Source organism: Triticum aestivum, chromosome 6A (genome assembly GCF_018294505.1).
Source record: "Triticum aestivum cultivar Chinese Spring chromosome 6A, IWGSC CS RefSeq v2.1, whole genome shotgun sequence".
Classification (NCBI taxonomy): Eukaryota; Viridiplantae; Streptophyta; class Magnoliopsida; order Poales; family Poaceae; genus Triticum; species Triticum aestivum.
Genome location: NC_057809.1, coordinates 430,249,675 through 430,271,370, shown reverse-complemented (window position 1 = coordinate 430,271,370; position 21,696 = coordinate 430,249,675).

The following is a 21,696-nucleotide window of genomic DNA, read 5'->3' as shown; positions in this document are numbered from 1 at the left end:
GACAAGATGGCATTGCATGATTCACATATACGATAAAGAAACTAAAGAGATGGCATTGACACAAAGCATGTCTAAACTAAGCAGATGACATCTTTAATGTATACAGTAAGCAATGCAAGGCACCATATGCATGATATTACCAACATCAGCATGCTAAGTTAGAGCGAAGACCTCATGGGGTAAATAGGAGTGGTCTTCTCCTTCTGAATCCCCCTCACAACAGTTATCTTCCTCTTGATTACGATCCGAAATGGGTGGAGGGGGGCTGCCTTTGCGCCCACCATGGAATGACGTCTGCATGAAATTTTATTGCCACGCAAGGCTCTTCTCTTTTACTCTACATGATCAGTTCCATTGTGTACAATAACTGGCATGCATAGGAATAAAACATAGTGAGATTATGTAAGGAGTGCATGCACAAATCCAGAGTGATGGTAGCAAACTGTGGATAGACCCAAAACCAATGATAGCAGGCAGATAATAGCTTTAGTTAAAAAATACAGATAATGGCTCCTTTAATGTTTGTTTGCACCTAACATGAAACTCATAGTAGACACTGGTGATTAACCAGATAGTAGACATATAGTACTGATTACTGCCCCAATATGTACCCCACAACCATTTGAAAACTCAAGTTTCAGCATTAGTTTGGACCTGACTCGGAGTCTAATAGGTGAACACGACGATAATGTAGCATGTCATCATATTAAGCGACACATAACGTAAGCAGACACGGAAGAGTGTGACCTCTCTTGCGGACCCGTGTAGTCCTCAAGGTCATCTGCTCAGTTGATGATGGTAATGCACTTGCCGTGGCTGCCGGCGGTGGGGAAGAAGATCTGAGGCGGCGAAAGACAGTCTGGAGAGCGGATCCCTACTGTGGTGAACCCTTCCATCGTTGGAGCAGCTGAGCTGGGGTGGAACACAGCGCCGCAGGAGCAGGACAAACCACACAAGGTTTTCTTTGACACATATCTGTAACAGAAGTAATTGCGTAAGGTCTTGTTTGAATTTGAGGATTCTAACAATGCAGGGATAGGAAATAGACAGGAATAGGATAGGAATGCACATGCAAAACAGAGAATTTAAAAACATAGGATTTCTGCCAATCTGGGTGTTTGATTCACAACAATTGGAAGATCACAGGATGCAAAAAAGCATGGTGAGATTAAGTCAAACCACAAGAAAACGTACGGTTATAATGCTATTATGCTACTATCTCTTAGTCTTGTGCTTGATTAATAGGAATATGAAAAGGAGGAGAAGTGGAAATTATAATTCATATGGTTTTTCTTTCAAGGAGACACTAAAGGAACAAATCCTACAATTTTCCTTTGCTCCATTCCTTTGCACTAAATTCATGAAAAGTAGTACCATAGGAAACTTTCCAATTCCGATGTTTTTCATTCACTTTTCCTTTCAAGCACTGGCGATTCTAGTAGGCAGGCTTGAGCAAGGAAAATCCTACACTAAAAAAATGTTTTTGTGCTACTTCTATTACTTTGGACCCAGGCCACTGCCATACTAGCTCAACTCCCAGGCCCATCGACAAATGCACAGCTCAAACGCGCAGAGATAAATAATGATGGCATTCAAGAGAGTCCATCACGGATAGCTAAGTTGCCTGGTACCTCACTGCTTGTCGTATAGTAGGATAAAATAATTGTATTTCCCGTTACTACGAGTGCTCAGTGGACAATATATATAACATGTAGAGTAAAAAGGAGATGCAACAAGTGTACAACCTCTTTGGTGAAGCCATGTCGATCTCAGCGTGATTGGGTTGGCCGGTGAGGATGCTCCGGCTAACTTGGCTGTCGGAGGAGGGGAAGAAGATCTTAGGCGTCTAGAGATGGAGCCTGAGGTACTGCTCCGCTGTGATGGAGGGTTTCGTCGTTGGAGCAGCTCCGGTGAGTTGTACGACACCGAGGCTGAAGCAGGACAAGAGAGACAACGAACAACATTAACCTGAGTGGAATTCTAATAGCATCTCCAATACATGACGTAAAATACATAAACACAAAGTGCTAGATGTAAAATACATCAGCCGCTCATCTGTGAACTTAACTGTCGAAACTGAATTTAACTGTCGAAACTGAACTTAACTGTCGAAAGTGAACTTAACTGTCGAAACTGAATTTTGCTGTCGAAACTGAATTTTGCTGTCGAAACTGAACACACTAGCAAGGTGAGGCTACACGTTGGACGACTGACTTTTTCATCTCTGGTCAGTCGATTTTGCAGTCGTTGGATACAAAATCAAGGGCCTGCGGTTCATCTTCAACCTCCACCCCCTGAGCCGGCCAAACAGCAGCCCCCCGCCGCCCGCGGCAGGCGGTGCGCCGCCCCGCCCTCCCCGAAAACACTCCCCACCGCCGATCCGCCGCTGCCCCGGCCATCCCTCTAGGCCCCCCCATGTCGAGCTTTTTCTCCGGCGATCCCCACGCCACCGCCCCGCCAACGCCCCGCCACCGCTGGCGACCACCGCCCCATCCTGAACCCTTAGATAGTGGGGTACCTCTCCGGTGAGCCCTCTCCCCGCTGTGGCTGGTTCTTCCTTCACCCCGGTGGCATCGGAGTGAAGTATAGCTAAATCGGAGCAGCATCGCAAGCAAGAGCTAGAGCGAGAGCAGTAGCGCGAGCAAGAGCAATAGCAAGAGCAGACCAGGCAGGGGACCGAGAGCAAGAGCAGAGCAGCAGCGCGAGCGAGAGCTAAAGCAGCAGCGGGTCCTACTGATGTGGACGTCGCCGCCGAGGGAGCGACGACGTGAAGGAAGTGGCCGGCGATGCCGCCGTGGATGGAGCCGCGCCGTGTCGGCTCGGGACCGAGCGCCGGCGGCACCGTGAGATCGAATCAAGAAGAAAATGCGGCGATTAGTGTACAACCTCTTTGGTGGCGCCGATTAGGCCGTAGCTTCATCCGAGGAAACGGTGATGATGATGCTCTTCCGGTAGTGTAGGTGAAGACGGCGGTGTGGGAATGGAGATGGCGCGAAAGACGAGGGGAACATCGGGGCAGCTCCTTGGAGGTGGAGGACGGGGTGGCTGAACCGGCGGGACGATGAGATCGACGATGGATCCTCATCCGGTACGGTGGATGAGGTACGTCGAGGTGTTGCTGTGGACGACATCGTCGGGGAAGAGGCTCCGGCTGGATGGCGGACGGAGTAGGGTGTGGGGTTTCATCGCGGGTTTCGCGGCCTTGGTGTACGAATGGGTGGGCGGATGGGATGGCAGTGGGGAACCATGGCTTAGAGACGCGCTTGTCCGAAATGTGGGGTAAGTTACGAAAGTACCCCCACCGATTTGAGGCGGTTCTGTCGGTTCAGGGGTACCACGGGCATTTCATGTGTCGGGATTTCACGGGAGGTGGGAGTTTTCGCGCGCGTTGTAATTTCGGAATAGCAAGGCGCGGGTTGAGATGGAGGGAGTTGTCGGAGCACAACGAGACAAAGATATATCTTAAATATTTCGGGCTAACAAGGTGATGGTTTCGCAGCATGATAGACAAAGACGCTAGCTTGAATTTTCGGCATAACAAGGCGCGGCTTGAAATTTCGGAAGAACAAGCTTAACGTGTACCAAAAAAAGACAATTTGCACCTCAACACGCACAACACACACACAAACACCATTTAGACTAGAGTAAGGTACACATGCATTGCACGCATGAGATTTGGCAACCAAATTATGAATAAATACCACATTATAGCATGCAAGATTTGAGTCATATATGCATGATGTAGATGTTCGTTTAATTCTTATAGTTCATTTCATTCAAAATCATCTAGTTTTTATAAGAAAGCTAATCTATTTTAAGATTCATGGAATTGTGCGTCGTAAGACATAAAGTAAAAACAAATAATGGCAAATCATGTAGAAAAACATTTGGGCAATTTTGATACGGAAGATTCTAGAACAAATAAGAAGTGCTTGTGTTTTGATGTTTGTGCATTATGCTTAAGTTCAACCATGGAGTCTTCTAGATTATACATGTGGCGAAATCTGGTGGAATCTAGATGATATCCAATGGCCAGTAGTGCTCAAATTTGCCATCTTTGGACCATCGGATTCGCCTCATCCAACGACCATCTTTCAAAGTTAAAGTTACCTGCACACAATATAGAAAATATAATATATATAGGGGTATAGATATAGATATGTGATGCAAAAGCCGCCCATCACATCCAATTAGAATAGTGTGTCCATGCATGGATGCGACGTGGCCAAATGATGTCTGCCATCAGTATCTCAAATTCAAATCAGTCTGACCTTGTTCAATGTGTATACATTACAACATGCTCGTTTCCAAACCACACCGCGCAGATCTCCGTTATATTCATGCATGCATGGGTTTCAAACATCAGGATCTCTTATTCAAATATTTGAATTCAACTTTACATTGATTGTGACCTCACCTATTCAGCTATTCTTTTACACCCACACAGTAGTCTTCTCTTTATAATTGTACCACTAACTTTCTCTCGTGCATGCATGCACACACACTACCAGTCGGCATTTATCCATCGCACGCATGCAATCTTTTTCTTCAGGCCGGTCTCCCATGAAGGCACACACCAACACACATCCCCCTCTCCATCATATCCGGCATTCTTTATCTCTCACGCGTGCATGCGCAACGATTGATGTTCCTCTATGTATGTGTGTATATAGCTAGGTCTTTCATAGTTTTCCACACAAACCGATCAATCAATATATCCAGTGAGGTCTCACCCTCTTTCCCACGTCCACATCGATCAATCTATACCTCTCTATATAGGATTAATATATATAGCTAATACACCCACATTAATTATGTATCGAACGTCCCCCTCTCATCATCGATGCCTTCCGCTTCATCTCTCAGACGCATGCACAATGGCGAAGACAGGAGGCAGTAAGGGCCCTGCCCCTTCCCCCTAACATCACTATATATCAAGGCTAATATGAATGTGATCATTAGACAATTGCTGCTAAAAATTGTTTAAGTTCATGAATTGACCCTCCTCGTAAAGGATTAGCAATGCTTGGCCCCCTAGCTCATTTATTTTTCATGGCTCCGCCACTGCGCATCAGCGCACGTGTTCGCCCCCTCTCTCTAAATATCGATCTCGCACTTATGCATTCCTTCATAGTCTCCCTCCACTCGGCCCCTCGCACCATCTTCTAGCCCCCCACCGGATTTTGCCACATGTACAATCTAGCAGACTCCATGGTTGAACTTAAGCATAATGCACAAACCTCAAAACAACAGTGGTTCTCTTTTGTTCTAGAATCTTCCATATCATAACTGTGCAAACTTTTTTCTAGTTGAATTGCCATTATTTGTTTTTACTTTATGCTTTACAATGCACAATTCCATGAATCATAAAATAGATTAAGGGCTTCTTTGTTTCAAAGGATTCTCAAAGGAATTTTGGAGGATTCTGATCATTAGGAATTTTTCCTATCTTGGTTGTTTGATTCGTAGGATTGTAAACCATAGGAATTTTTCCATATGATTTATTTGCACTAGATTTCATAGGAAACATCCCATCCACTCAAACCTCTTTGAAAGAATTCTGCATTTTTTTCTATGCACAATCAAACACTCGTACAATCCTGTAGGATTCAAGAAGACATTCCACTATAATCCCATGTTTTTCCTATTCCTGCGTTCTTAGATTTTTTATAAAAACTAATTGATTTTGAATGAGATGAACTATAAGAATTAAACGAAGGGCTACATCGGGCATATATGACTCTGAGCTTACATGCAATAGTGTGGTATTTATTCATAATTTGGTTGCAAAATCTGATGCGTGCAATGTACGTGTACCTTACTAGTACTTCGAGTATGTGCAAAACACGTAAATTAGAATACCAATGGCATGCTACATAGTGTCTCTCTTACAGTTCATGAAGCCACGTGGCACATGTGTAGGCATTGTCGCGACCTCCTTGCGTGGATTGATCATAGTGACGTGCTGCTGGTTCCAGAAGAATGTACTCGTCCTCCCTGAGCCATACCTTCGGTACATGCACAAAGCGAAGATGTGCATGCACGCCATGCACGCACTCATTCCTCGCACGCACACGCGGGTACACGGGCGGATGCAATTTTGTACCAAGATTCATCCCATGTGATAATTTGACGCGTGTAAAGTCGTTCACTTCATTGATGGTCAATTAATACAGCGCATGCAAATTGAGTGGACGTGAGGGCGGAAGAAAGACATTAATACTCCACTATGCGCATGCGAGTAGTTAAATCGTGGGTTGCTAGTAGTACTTCCATTGGTCTCCTTCGTATTTTGTGCCAATTTTTGACAGTAACATAATATTTACGCATTTGAGCGGTGTAGTACTTGAAATTTATGTTCCGCTAAACTCATCGGGGGCCGTTTCGGGCCTCGAAACCAAAACCATCAATTAATCTTTACCTTGTTCCCATCACATTCGAAAGCCTGCTCACACCTACTAGTAGTACGTACCAAACCTGAACATGTTCCCACTATGCAGGTATTAGTACTAGTGCTAGTACTTAGGTTATAAAAAGTGGAACTACCTAACCGAAAATCACTCTACCTTTCCTCCTCATAAGTGCTTCTTCTTCGTCCGTCGTTGCCATGGCCGGTGAGCAGAGCTCTAGGTCGAGAACTACTCGTAACAAGGGAGCGGCAACCAAGGCTGTGGAAAAAAAAGAGGGCTCGCCGCCACACAGAGACCTTGAAAGATCTCTCACGGGCAGGCGATGGCTCCCAGGAGCGCCCTAGCCGCGGAGGCGAACATGCCGACCCGGCGGAGCTGGAGTCGTTATCCCTCGACGGCATGCCCGATCAACTCAATAAGCAGAAGGAGTTCATCCAAGGCTTGATGGAGTTGCTGAAGGAGAGCCTCGACGACATGCCCGTTGAGCTCAATCAGCAGGGGGAGGTAACCGCCGGCTTGGTGATGCTGCTGAAGAAGAGCATTGCCTCGGAGAAGAAGGCGACCGGTGAAATCCTACGACTTCGAGAGGACAATGTGAAGCTCTGCCACGAGATCGACCTGTTGAAGGAGAAGAACACCGGCTGGAAGAAGCTGCATGAGAATAGTAGTTCCTCGATGAAGATGCTGTAGGCCCTCGCCATGGAACAGAAGGAAGAGTTGGCGAAGCTCTGCATCGAGCACACAGCTGCTGTCAAGGTACATAATATGGCCGTGGAACAGATGATGAAGGCTCGCGTCGAGAAATGCCGCGTCATGGACACAATGATGAAGATGGCGGAGGAGACGCGCAAGGAGATGGAGGTCATGGAGGCGACGAAGAAGCATATACGACTCCGCGGTGAATTAGATCATTTGGGGTGATAATCTTCCTTCTTCTTTTGCTCCTGTGTTTCATCTTTTGCTTCGGGTGTTTCGGCGCACGTGTCACGTTCTCTGCGAGGCATGAGTAGAACAATGTTTTTTTGAGGGAATGAATAGAACAATGCTAACAATGAGATGACTAGCAAATTAGATCATTTTTATTGCCATATGGTACCGGGTTGCCGTGTTTCATGCTCCTCCGTCGCAGTACTACTCCAGTGGAAAACTTGAGTATACCGCATGGTTCTTTGCTCCTCCTCGATCAGGTCATCGAAGCATTTATACGAGCAGTCAAATCACAAGGCCCCGCCTTCCAGCAATAATGAGCTGTCAAATCACAAAGGCCCTCGCCTCTCGTGAAACCGACCAAGCTAGACTGCCCCGCCCTCTAGCCTTTTAAAAAATGTATACTTTTGTACAGCAGTAGTATCGATGGATTGCGCCATGGAGCAAAACTTGATATTAAAAAAAGGTGGTACATATAGAGAGCCCTCGTCGCCAAATTATGCACATAGTACTATTAAAAAGGCTAGTCACAATAATGGTGTCCAGCACAACCCACCCCTCAAATAAAACTAAGAGGGTGCTTGGATATGTTTTAGTCCCATGACTAAAAGTAGTGGGACTAAAACATGCTAGCCTCACCCATGCTTGGATCCAAATACTAAAAAGGATAAAATCAAGTTAATGAGCATTTATTATCCTCCAAACCCTCCAATCCAGAACTCGCCTGTGTTAAAGGAAAGGAGTTAAATGAGTAGAGAGAGGACTAATCCACATTTTAGTAGGGGTACCCCTGACTAAAAAAATTTAGTCTCAAGACTAGTTTTAGCCCCTCTTTAGTCAGGGGTGCTTGGAACTTTAGCCTCTTAAAGAGACTATTTTTAGTCAGACTAAAATAAGTCCCTTGGATCCAAGCACCCTCTAAGCATCCTAGAATTCTTTGACAAAACTAAGCACCCTGAAATTCTTTGACAACTAAACTGCTGGCTATATGATGTTGGCCATATATATTGTACATATATAATGTGAAGAAACGAGTGGTAGTACTATACCAACTAAAAGATGAAATGTAAGAAATACTAGTATGTACGTACTGAAGAGTTAAAGTAACGAGAAGAAACATAACATAGTTCTGCTGGGGGCTCAGCACAACACACCCCTCAAATTAAATTAAGCACACCTGAAATTAAACTTTGCAACTATTCCGGTAGACACTGCATTAGAACCACCATGAGCAACGACACTGCCACCTTACTCGGAGTCCTCGTCCACGTCCTCGACTTCGTCCTTGTCCCTGTTCCTCTTGGCCGATACTTCTTTGCTTGAACCGCACACTTGGCTGTTGCTCTTCATCCAACCCTTGTAGATATTGAAGCAAAGGTAGCCATCCATTGCAGCGTAGTGGATGTGGTCTATATCTAGTAAATTCCGCTGCCATGCATGACGATGAAACGTGTAATGAGGTTTCTCCAGTTTACCGTATGAAGGATGAACCATGGCTCCTGCTGGGGTCAGCATTGAAGGCTGACGAGAGGACATCAGCCGATTCTTCTGGAGGTCGAAGGTGTTGCCTACAACGAGGCCTATCCGATGCAGGACTCCTTTGTCGTTACCAAAGTCTACAGTAACGAATTTGACTAGGTTGCTCTTGAGGAAGTCCTTAAAATCCTGGCACTCAACGTCGGCATGGCATATGTGGTAGACCAAACATAAGTCATGCACGCAAACCTGGATCACGGTGGGCTTCTTACTCTCTTCGTCCTTTAGATCCTTCTCTCGTCCCAGGACTGTGGTGTACTCAACATCTAGCCCAGCGACCCACTCATCATCTGAGTCTTCGAACATGCGTCTGAACCGAGAAAGGCATCCTTTCACCGTCGCGGAAGAACGGGTGTAGATGACGTCGAACTCATCGCTAGTGATGGTTCTAACCTTGTACTCACCGTCGATCATGGAGATTTGGGACGCCATGCATTTGGGAGGAGGGTTAGGATTAGTGGAATTGTCGTAATGTGAATGGACGGGATGACTAGGAGCGAACTGCCGTAGTATTGAAGGACGTGCGGGGACAAGTAGGAGCGAACTGCCAGCGTGCGAACGGCAGGGTAGTGGCTTTCCATTCTCCCATGATACGGGCTTCTGAGAGCCCTTGGATCTGAGATCGAATGGTTGCATGGCGTGATTCTAGACCTATGGGTGAATATCCTATCCTGGAGGGTTATTCTGCAAATTTTTAGCAACTTAGCATGCGATTGTTTGATCTCAGATCCAAGGGCTGCCAGCAGCCCGTATCATGGTCACGCCTACCACGACCGTCGCGTCGCTCGCGCGGTCGTGCCCTTGGAGATTTAACACTGTGCGTTAGGCTATCTGATGTTGGCATGTCATACATAGTCATCACTTAGTCACTCATACTACAACAAGGTTGGCTATAAGTGTATTTTTTTTACTCCTCTCTATCTCTTTCTTCGTACTCAAGGAAGAAACGGCGCTAAGCGCGTGTATTTATTGCATTTGCCAAGGAGTGACCTCTTCCAATGAAATGGTGTTGCTAAGTTTGCTTCATTTAATTAGCTATAGACTCAAAATTGTCTTTTCACCTAGGTACACGTGCTTAGCACCGTTTCTTCCTTGGGTCACCAAACTAGTCTCTCTCTTCTTGATTAACTTGCCACATCAGACTTTATGCTTATGTGGCAACCTTAAGCACTTGTCGGAGCAAGTAAAAGTAAGTACAATAGTGCGCTTTACATGGCATTTTTGCATATGTGGAGGAAAGAGAGGCAAGGAAAAAGTGGAGAAGTGGGCTCTCATGCAAGAGCCAGCCTCTACTACATGGTGGAGCATTGGGAGAGGCACCTATATGGAGGTGGTCAGGAATCTGGGAGACTCACGCCGGTCGTAGCATCGCAGTTAAAATGATAATGGAAAGTCAAATCATAGGGCTCCACCTGTCCAGCAGTAACTCGCTATCAAATCACACAGCCCTACGTTTGCAGCAGCCTACTCCCTCGTCTTCTCGTGTCTCTGTCGAACCGACTACGCGGAACTGCCCCGCCACCTACAGCGCAGGAAAAGCCCCGCCCTCGACTTTTAAATAGTATACAGTATACTAATTTTGTATCCATGGATTGCGCCCGCGCCATGGAGCAAAGCGTCTAGAAAACAGAGGAGAGACAGTGGTCTTGCAATAGAGAAGAGGGAGAGGCGAGACAGTGGTTTTGGAATGGAGATGATGGAGAGGAGAGGAGGTGGTTTTGCAATGGAGAAGAGGGAGAGGAGCGTGCGGCAGCGATTTAGGATTGGATGAGAGGGCCGGCGCGCTCTGACTGGATCAAAATCAAAATCAATTTACCCTTCAATTAAGAAAGTGACCCCACATTAACCAGTCTCCCTTTTATTCTGGGTCAAAATTGACCATGATTTTCGCACATAAAATATATGTTATACATTGTGTACAAGGCCACTATCAAAATTACAATTTGCAACTATACAAGGCCACTAACATTAATCGAGGCAAAATTGATGGTGTTTGCCTCGTACTAGCACCCGAGGACATTAATATCCCTTGTGTGCATGCAGGAGTGAGAAGGTTAGCTTGCATTCCCAACATTAATCAACCAATGAGGAGTAAGAGGGTTGGCTTGTTGTGCTTGGGAGAGAAAAACCACATTAATTAACACAACAATCAAGGTGACAAGCCAGCTTGCAACATTGACTTAAACATAGCATTGATTTTTACCTTGGTACCTGTAATATGAGTTTGTTGCCTTGTATACAAAAATGGAGGGAGTATAATTTGAAAGTACATTTAGATACGAACCAAACGATACAATTTTTGGTGACATGCAATCACATTTTGCTTGTCAAATACAGTACATGGTCAAACTTTGACCCAAAATACACGAAACAACAACAAAATACTTCCAAGACCAGCGCCGCTCTTCCGCTCTTCTCCTCCTAAACCACCGTTGCTCCTCTCCTGTTCCAATCTAAATGCAGCGCCGCTCCTCTCCTCTTTCATTTCAAAACCACCGCCCCTCTCTCCTGTTCCAGTCCAAAAGCAGCGTCGCTCCTCTCCCGTTCTAATCCAAAACCAGCGCTGCTCCTCTCCTCTTCCATTCAAAAACCACCGCCGGCGAGTGAAGGTGCTGTGGAGAAGTATATCGATGGAGGAGTATAACCGATACGTGAGGATCGTAGACGGCGACCCTGTGAAGCTAGCTAGGATGTTGGAGATACAGTCTTGGTTTGACAACAAGGACCAACTAGCGGCGACGGTGACATCCATGGCCAAATATCTGCAACAGTGCGAAAAGGTGGCGATACTCCCGTATGGAGTCGCGCCGGAGTACATAGAGCTGCTCCTCTGGGCCATGGAGCAAACAGATTCACCGAATCCGATCGTGAGGGAGTGGTGGTGGGAGTATCGATCCCAGATGGAGCATCCATCAAAGATTGAAGGATCGAGCATCTACATGGTGCCATTTGTGAGGGTGTCCTGCCAGAGCGAGCCGGTGGAGTCTTCGTCGACCGAACCCAACTGCAAGAGGAGAAAAGCAGTTGGCCCGATGATGCTTCCCCGCCATCGTCTCCCTCGCCATTCACATCGTCTCACGGGGCGGCTGTCTGCTGCTGAGGAATAGGAGGGGGCTGCCCCCCCAGCCCAATAGTCGGGCAGGTTGTGAATTGTCAGGAGGAGCTTAGGGTTGTAAGTATTTGCATGTTGTGAATTGTGTTTTGTGTTTTGTATTTTGAGAGTACTTTCAGATATGAATGTCTTTTGAATTTCAGATTTTCAGTATTGAGCATATGAAGTATTTTATGAATTCTATATATCTATTTTTAGCACTTAAAAATGTAGTTTCATAGGAGTATAAAAGTGCAGACAATGTGATTCTCAGAGAAGAAACTGCAAGTTTCAGTTTCAGATAAGAAACTGCAAGTTCAGTTTCAGATAAGAAACTAAAACTTTCAGAGGCAGAGCATTTATATTAACACGGCCTTTTCAAACAGAGTTAACATCATGTTGGAAGTTTTATTCATGGTCGAAAATGGAACTACCACCTAGTTAACATCATACTGATCAACATTCATGCATAGCACATCTTCATATGATGCACAGTCAAAATGCCCACACAATGTCGAGTGTGCGAAACACAAAGAAAACGAGGGACGAAGTTTTGGCAAGTGTTGGACGCGGTTTTGGGCTGCCCCATCTAGGCTTTCATTTTTAACATGCGCAGCCCACGTCCTCCGATGGAAGGTCCATAGGCCTGTTTGTATTTTCTTAGGGCCGTCATGTATCGACCGGCCTATGGACCTCCCATCCGAGGTTTTATTTTTGGCAGCCCAATTTATGTATTTTTCTGAACAAAACCCAGAGGTCTGTTCTATTTTTCTATATAAGAATAGGAACGCCAGGTCCAACTTATGTATACCTTTTAACTATATTATATATATTTAAATTATTTTATATGTTGACTGTTTAGTTCACATAATTTGCAAATAGATGACCACTCTCGCGATCCCCTTTGCCCCCGCCACCACCTCCACCCTCGCCGCCGCCCCCGCCACTACCTCTACCCCCGCCGCCGCCATAGATCTCGCCGCCACCCCCCGCCTCCTGACTCCGAGTGCGCCTGCCCCCCTTAGCAAGTCTTCTCGCGCACCCCATGGAGTCGCCGGCCATATCCACGGGGGAATGGCTGGAAGACAAGCAGATGTACAAGATGCATCTCCCACATGTCTACAAAGCCTTCCCGCGGATGCTCCAGCCGCTCGACTCCGTCGCGCCGGCGGTGCTGCGGGAGACTCGAGGGAGGAGATAGAGGGAGCGGACGATGTGGATCCGCGACGACGCTCTCTCCTGGACCCAGTGCACGCGCGAATGGAGGGAAGCAGAGGAGGAAGCTACGAGGGAGGAAGCCAAGGAGGGACCGAATATGTTCTCTCACTCGTGCAGGTATGCTCGGATGTGCAAGGACCATGTGGATTGGGAGCTGCTGAATCTAGCCCTGCGGATCTACTTCAAAGGAGATTTGACGGAGAAGCACAGGATGCCCCACCCCAGTGAGCCGCCGATTGCGTTTGTTTGATGGGCGAAAGGAGAAGTGAATTCAGGAGATCCACGCCGTGCTGCGAGATGGGAATGCTTGACTGGACTCCTGCCCACCAGCACGCCACCGGAGCCGGAGCAGGTGGATCCCCTACCTTACCTCTCCGCCAAACCTGCAGAAGATTGAAATTAGGCTTGCAATCTGCTTCAATTGAGCTGTCTGGTGGTTATTTATGCTTCCTGAGAGACAACATCTGGCTGGAGGATGAGAAGGAACCAGGAACTCCGATGAATTTCCCCTATCACAATGGGGGGAGCGCCGGTTGGGCAGTGGTACGGCCCACCTCCGCCCCAAATGGGGGCACAATCTGGGCAGGCTCCTGTAATTGCCCAAGATCAATCTGCTGGTGGTTCTGACACTCAGATCAGTGGGAAATCTCAAGGGAAAAATCAGCAAAAGAAGAGATAGGACATCCAGAAAACTGATCCTGCCCCTGCTTCGGGCCTTATGGCATACTCTTAGGTGATCTTCTACAACTGTGGGGAACCAGGGCATCATTTGGATAAATGTGTCAAGCCCAAGAGTTGTTTTATCTGCAAAATGGTTACCCATAAAGTTGAGAATTGCCCTGTCAGAAGGAAAACCCACAGTTCTGCTAGATATGTTGGAAGTGCTGCTCCAGGATTATGTCCACCATTGACAAAATTTTCTGTGACACAGAATTAGATAGTTTTTTCCCCTTTCTAGTTGTAGAGCTCTGCCCAGATGTGGTAGTGCCACACTCCTTTGCTCTGGGACTCTGGTCTTAACCAAACTCCAAAGAGCAATAGTTTTAAATTTGAAAAGTGGTGGTTGCTTAGAGAAGATTTTACTGAGCTAGTCAGGAAAATCTGGAATGAGCCTACTAGGAGCAGCTTCCCCCTAGAAAATTGGCAGATCAAAATCAGGAGATTTAGAAGAACTACCAAAGGGTGGAACTCCAATGAGGAAGCTAATCTTAGAAGATATGAAAGGCTTCTCCTCCTTGAGTTTGATTCTCTAGATATTAAGGCAGAAACCACTGACCTCTCTTAGGCTGAGACTAATATATTAAACTTTGTCCATGGAGAGCTCAAGAAATTTTAGCTTCAAGAAGAAATCAAAGCCAAACAAAGGTCTAGAGAAAGGAACATTAAGGAGGGTGATAGAAATACTGCTTACTTCCATGCAGTAGCTAACCAGAGGAGGAGGAAAACCCTCATTCACTCCCTTGATGGCCCTAATGGCCCTGTTACTGAGGTAGATGAGATGCTGAAAGTGGCTAGTGACTTCTACAAAGACCTGTTTAAGAAAGAAAACCCTTCTGGGTTCTCTCTACAAAACAATTTTTTCTCTGCTTTTGAAAAAGTCGCTCCAGCTGAAAATGAGCTGCTAGAAGCCCCTTTTTCAGAGACAGGGGTGAAAGAAGCCATTTTTAGCTCTTATCCTGATGGGTCTCCTGGTCCTGATGGGATTCCCTTCTTGTTTTACCAGCATTTTTGGGACTTGGTGAAAAATGATCTCTTAGATCTTTTTCAAGCCTTTCATAGAGCAGAGTTGGATCCAGCAACTTGCTCATGGGGGGTCTGTTGGGGTCAAGTTAAATAACTGTGAAAGTGATTTTTTCCTTGCTGGTAAAGGCCTTAGGCAAGGTGACCCCATCTCTCCGCTTTTTTTTAATTTAGTAGTGGACGTTCTTACTAAACTGCTGAGCAAAGCTGCTGATCATAGTCTGATTGCAGGGCTCTGTCCTGAGGTCTGACCTGGTGGCATCATCTGCCTTCAATATGCAGATGATACCATCCTTTTCTTAGACAATGACTCCACACATGCTAGCAATCTGAAAACTGTTCTAACCTGGTTTGAACAAGTCTCAGACATAAGAATCAACTACTCTAAAAGTGAACTCATCCCTATCAACATGGATGATCAGGAGTTAGCTGACTTCCTCTCTATTCTAGTTGTAATAAAGGTAACTTCCCCATTAAGTACCAAGGTATCCCTCTCCACTATGATAAACTGAGGAGAGAGGATATCCAACCCTTCTGGATAAAATCATTAAAAGGATTGCTGGGTGGAGGGGCAAACTTCTCTCTTACAGAGGTAGATTGATCCTCATACAAGCTTGTTTGGCTAGCATTCCAGTGTATCTCCTCTCCTTCTTCAAGTTCCCTAAATGGGTAGTGAACCTCATCAATTCTCAGATGTATCATTGCTTGTGGAATGATTTTGAGGGAAATAGGAAGCTACACCTTGCTAATTGGGCCTTAGTCTCTATGAAAAAAGATTTTGGAGGCCTAGGCATACCTAACCTCCAAGAAATTAACATCTGTCTTCTAGGGTCTTGGATTAAAAGATTCTATGAGGAAGACCTGAAACCCTGGAAGCTTCTTATTGCCCATAAATACCTAGGAAATAAACCTAATATTTTTGTCCCTTCCTCCAACCCTAAGACCTCTAGATTCTAGAAAGGATTAAAATCTATTATGCATGCTGTGAAATTTGGCTACAGATGGAACATAGGGGATGGGAGCAGAACCAGGTTCTGGGAAGATACTTCATTTGGCATATCCCCCCTTGCAGTCTAATTTTGGCCTATTTACTCTGTCCGCAATGAGCTTAACAAAAGTGTCAACGAAGTTTGGGACGGTTAATGCCTAAAACTCTCTTTTAGAATGAACTTTAGTGATAGTCTCATGGAAAAATGGTTCCAGTTGGAGGAAATTGCCAAAAGCATTACCTTTACTGCCGAGCCGGATGCCCTGATTTGGCAGCTGGACAATAAGGGGAAGTATTCCTCCAGCTCCCTCTATCATGTTATCAACTTTAGTGGGGTTCAACCCGTGTTTATCCCTGCTGTCTGGAAATTGAGAGTTCCCCCTAAAATTCATGTATTTCTCTGGCTTCTCTCCAAAAACAAATTGATGACTAGGGATAACCTTAGGAAGAGACACATCATCAAACCCCTTGATTGTGTTCACTGCTTGGAACAAGAGTCTTGTTCTCACCTATTTTTTGAATGTATAGTTGCTAAACATCTCTAGGCCCACATTGAGGAATATTTCTCTAGTCAGATTGGCTCATCCTTCGAATATGTCGCCAGATTCTGGATTGCTTCCAAAACGTGCTCAGTTTTAAACACTGTTAGCTCAGCTGTCCTTTGGTGCCACTGGAAATATAGAAATGCTATGATTTTCAGTAACACCTCCTGGATTTCCATTCCGCGGGTCTTGAGGTTGATCAGGAACATGGTGAGGAACTGGGTGATTCTCTCCTCCGGATCGGACAAGGACAAGTTGATGAGCTTCGTGGAAACCCTAACAAGATCCCTCCAGAAACCGTTGGCGATCACTTGTGGCTGAACAAGGCTCGACCTGCTCTGGGGCTGGACCCGTGGGCTCGTCTCAAGATCTCTGATGAAGATGATGGGCACCTGGCGCCGAAAAAGAGGGACATCCACCATGCTACGCCTTCCAGCCCGGTGTCTCCGCTTGCTTACTGGTCGCCGCAGGCGGACAAGGCCCCTCGGCTGAAGACCATGAAGGCTCCGCTGGACCCTCCTTGTGTCATTTGAGTGCTCTATCCGCTTTGCCTTTGGCACTGCTCGGGTGATTTGTGTTATTCAGAGAACTTGTTCATCCACCCCCTAGTTTGTAGCTTTTCTACATTTGCTTTCAAATTGCTCTTTGAGCTGCTGTATCAGAATATGTTGTGGTTTCGTTCTCAGCAATGGAACCGGGGAGATGCTCCCTATTTTTCTAAAAAAATATTGTATATGTTATTATATATTATTTTTATTGTCATCATATATTTAACAGATACTACATATGTAAGAAAACAATATCCCACATCTTATTAACTTATAAAAATAATTTCTTATAACAAATAAAATCCTGGATTGTTTTGGCACGAAAATCCTAGTGATTGTGTACAAAAGCTTGGTAAGATTTAAGGATGAATGTAATAATATCACTTATTATTTAAATATATTTATAACAAAATGCTCAGCCCCTTTTTATTTTTTTGATAACATTGCTGGCCCAACCCAACATTATAATTAGAATCAGCCCAGCAAAATCATGTATTTCGAGAAAGTGCAAATGGGCTGTAATTTTTTTGGAAATAAAATAAACGGGCCGCATGGACGCTACATTATTTGTTCACCCAGCCCAGCTAATGGTTGTAATTCAAAAAAAGATCAAATTGACTGTAAATTCTACCGCGCAGAAAAAGACTGTAAATTCTGAAAAAATGGGTTGAATACGTGCCACATTTTTGAAGGCTGAAATGTGGGGCAATAGGTCGAAGCCAATGCAAGTCGTTGTCAACAAATGATTCTGACATGCTAGCCGTTGGATTTACATCCAACGACCGGCATCCATCTTCAATCTCTCGTCTTCTTCCTCCAGCGCCGCCGGGACCACCTCCCGCGTCCTGCTGCTAGCAACTCTGCTTACCACGCTTCACTATGAAGCGCTACTCCACTGTTGGCTAGGCCATCCCTCCACCCCTCCACACCTCCCGTTCTTCTCCACCGACTGCCGAACCACACCGCACTAGAACCAGTTAACCCTCGTACACCTCTCTGTCTGCGACTCTACTCCCGCGTCTTCCCATCTCCGGCTCGTTGCTGTCCGGGGCCTCGCCGTCGTCCACCACCTTGGATGCGCTCGGCACGGCATGGTCAACGTGGTCAACGAACGACACCATCGGAAGTAGACTGTCCGTGGAGAGGCTGACAGTTGGGTCCATTGCCGCACACAAGGAAATGCCTCCTTATTACGCGAAAAATAAAGATTCCTCCACCTGACATCTGGGACCAACCGGAAGGGCCTTTGTATTTCGCGAAATAAAGTGCCCCCCGCTGACATGTCGGACCCACCAGCTATCTTCACACGCAAGGAAGTGCCTCCTTATTACACACAAAAAATGAATATTCCCCCTGCCAGCTGGAACCCAGCATAGTGGGAGGCTGACTTGTGGGCCTACCAAGTTGACGGGGACCGAGGGCTTTGTCAACTTAGTCAATATGAACGATTCTAGCTCCTGTTACCGTACGATGTTCATCCAATGGCCATAGTGCTTCTTCAACCTCTGGTCTTCTTGCTCCAGCCGCCCAAACCAGCGCCGGTCGTGCCGCGTGCTTCTGCCTCCCATGGCCGGCTGTGATGCCGCGGAGGCCTCACCGCCCCCTACTACTCCCACCGCTGGCCAGGCCATCCCTCTACTCACCCACACCCCCTGTTATTCTGCGGCGACAGCAGCCTCACACCGCAGCCGAACTAGTGAACCCTCATACTCCTCTTCGCGTGGTCATCCACTGCCGCGTCTTCCCCGGCTCCGAGTCGTCCCCTTCCTAGTCCTCGCCATCGTCCACCGCCTTGGTGCTCTCGGCGCGGCATGGTCGACGTGGTCAACGGCCGAGTTCCATCGGAAGAGTACTGTACGTGGAGAGGCTGACAGCTGGGTCCATGGTAGCCGCAAGGAAGTGCCTCCTTATTATGCGGAAAATAATTATTCCTCCACCTGACAGCGGGGACCCACCGGACGGGCGACCAGTATTTTGCGAAAAAATCGTTTCCCCCTGACTGCTGGGACCCACCGGATGGGCCACCGTATTTCGCAAAAAAAATGTTCCCCTCGCTGTCAGCTAGGACCCACCGGAAGTGCCTCCTCATTACGCACAAAAAAATGAATACTCCCCCGGCTAGCCGGGACCCACCTTGCTGGGAGGCTGACTTGTGGGCCTACTAAGTTGACGGGGACGAAGGGCTTTGTCAACTTAGTCAATATGAACGTTTCTAGCTCCAGTGACCGTACGATGTCCATCCAACGGCTGTAGTGCTTCTTCAACCTCTGGTCTTCTTGCTCTAGTAGCCCAAAGCAGCGCCGGTCATGCCGCATGCTCCTGCCTCCCGTGGCCGGCTGTGCTGCCGCAGAGGCCTCACCGCCCCCTACTATTCCCACCGCTGGCCAGGCCCTGCGGCGACGGCAGCCTCACACCGCAGCCGAACCAGTGAACCCTCGTAGTCCTCTCCGCACGGGCTTCCACTGCCACGTCGTCCCCTTCCTAGGCCTCGCCGTCGTCCACCGCCGTGGTGCTCTCCGCGCGGCGTGGTCAATGTGGTCAAGGAACGACTTCCATCAGAAGAGTACTGTACGTGGAGAGGCTGACAGCTGGGTCCATGACCACAGCCCAGTTTTTTGTGATTTGCCAAGTAAGTCGCTTTGTCAGGCCTGTTGGCTGCAAATCTTTCAAGACGAGGAGAGCTTTCATTCAGCTGGCCGAGAAAATGGCCCATCAGTAATGAGAAATGGGTAGTACATTTTTAAAACACATCAAACCAGCAATTAGTTTCAAATATCTTTTTTTCATTTCAAGATTTTAAATTACATTAATTTTTATGCGTGGAGAATTTGTTGGATTTTATATTGATATACATTTATTTTTAAAATCAGTTTGAATGTGAGTTGAATTTTGGGATTAAAAACAGTTCGGACCGCACCAAATATGCAAAATTTCGTATAATTTTTTAACCGTTGCCACAATGTGGGTTGTAATGCTAACAAAAAGAATATGGGCTCCAAAAAAATCTTAAGAATTAGCAAATGGGCTGTAAATTATTAGAATGGCAGATGGGATGTATGCTGTTTTCCACAGATTTGAGGCTTTCCTAAAAAGAAGGTTGACGCACAAGTACTGACTGTTGGATGTCCATCCAACGGCTGTCGTGCTTCTTCAATCTCTGCTCTTCCTGCTCCAGCCGCTCAAACAAGCGCCGGCGGGACTGCCTGCTCCCTCCTTCTCGCGGCCGGCTGTGCTGCCGCGCAGGCCTCACCGCCCGACCGTACTCCCATCGCTGGCCTAGCCATCCCTCTACTCACCCACACCTGCTGTTATTCTCCGGCGACGGCAGATGAACCAGTAAACCCTCGTACAGTCATACTCCCCTTCCGCGTGGGAAACAACTGCCGAGTCTTCCTTGCCTTCGTGTCGTCCCCTTCCTAGGCCTCGCCGTCGTCCACCGCCCTGGTGCTCTCGGCGCGGCGTGGTCAACATGGTCAAGGAACAACTTCCATCGGACGTGGACTGTACATGGAGAGGCTGACAGCTGGGTCCACGGCCGCAGCAAAGTAGTGCCTCCTTATTATGCGGAAAATAATGATTCCTCCACCTGACAGCTGGGACCCACCGGACGGGCCACTATATTTAACGAAAAAAACATTTCCCCCTGACTGTTGGGACCCACCAGCTACATCTTCGCACGCAAGGAAGTGCGTCCGGGCAAAAAAACGATTCGCCCACTCACTGCTGGGACCGACCAGCTACATATTCGCAGGCAAGGAAGTGCCTGACAGTCGGGACCCACCTAGTCAAAGCGTACGTAGCGTTGTCATTCTGGTCGCGAACATGTACGTACATACTGGTCGATGTAGAGGCACGCACGTGTCGTAGTAGAGGCGCGCACGTAGCATTTACATGTACGTACAACGGCCAGGGTGTAAGAAAGAAAATACGGCCACGTATGTGTACATACGGGCGGGGTCTCGAACGCCTACTCGCGCATACGTACGGCCAGGGCTCGTGTACATGGCTGGGTCGGAACGGATAAACAGCATCATCATCGTGTTCATGGGGAGGCAACGGAATGCATCGTGGTCATGGGGAGGCAACGGAATGCGTCGTGTTCATCGGGAGGGCTTGGACGGAACAGGTGATGGAAACGAGGCCTAGCGTACCGCAGAACGGAGGAAACGACCTTGTGTTCGACCGGCCACATTCGAAACAGGATCCTGTTCATCGGGAGGGGTCTGGTGTACTGCAAAACGGAGGAAACGGACCTCCTGCGGTCAAAACTGGGGTCCTGTTGATCGGGAGGGATGTGGCGTACTGCAAAACGGAGGAAACGGACTTGTGTTGGAGCGCTACGGTCGAAACAGGGGTCCTGTTTATCGGGAGGGGTGTGGCGTACCGCAAAACGAGACTCCGCGGGATACTGTTCATCTCCACCGTCGACCCCCTCCAGCCTCCACGAACTACTATTCATCCACCATCGACCTCCTCCAGCCTCCACCTGCGACTGTTCATCCACGGGCTCCTGTTCATCCAGCCTCCACCGCGCGCTACTCCACCGGCTACTGTTCAACCACCCCTCCACCGTCTACTGTTCATCCAGCCCTCCACACCACAGGGTCTTGTTCAACCACCCCTCCACGGGAACCCCTCCACCGTCTACTGTTCATCCAGCCCTCAACACCACGGGGTCCTGTTCAACCACCCCTCC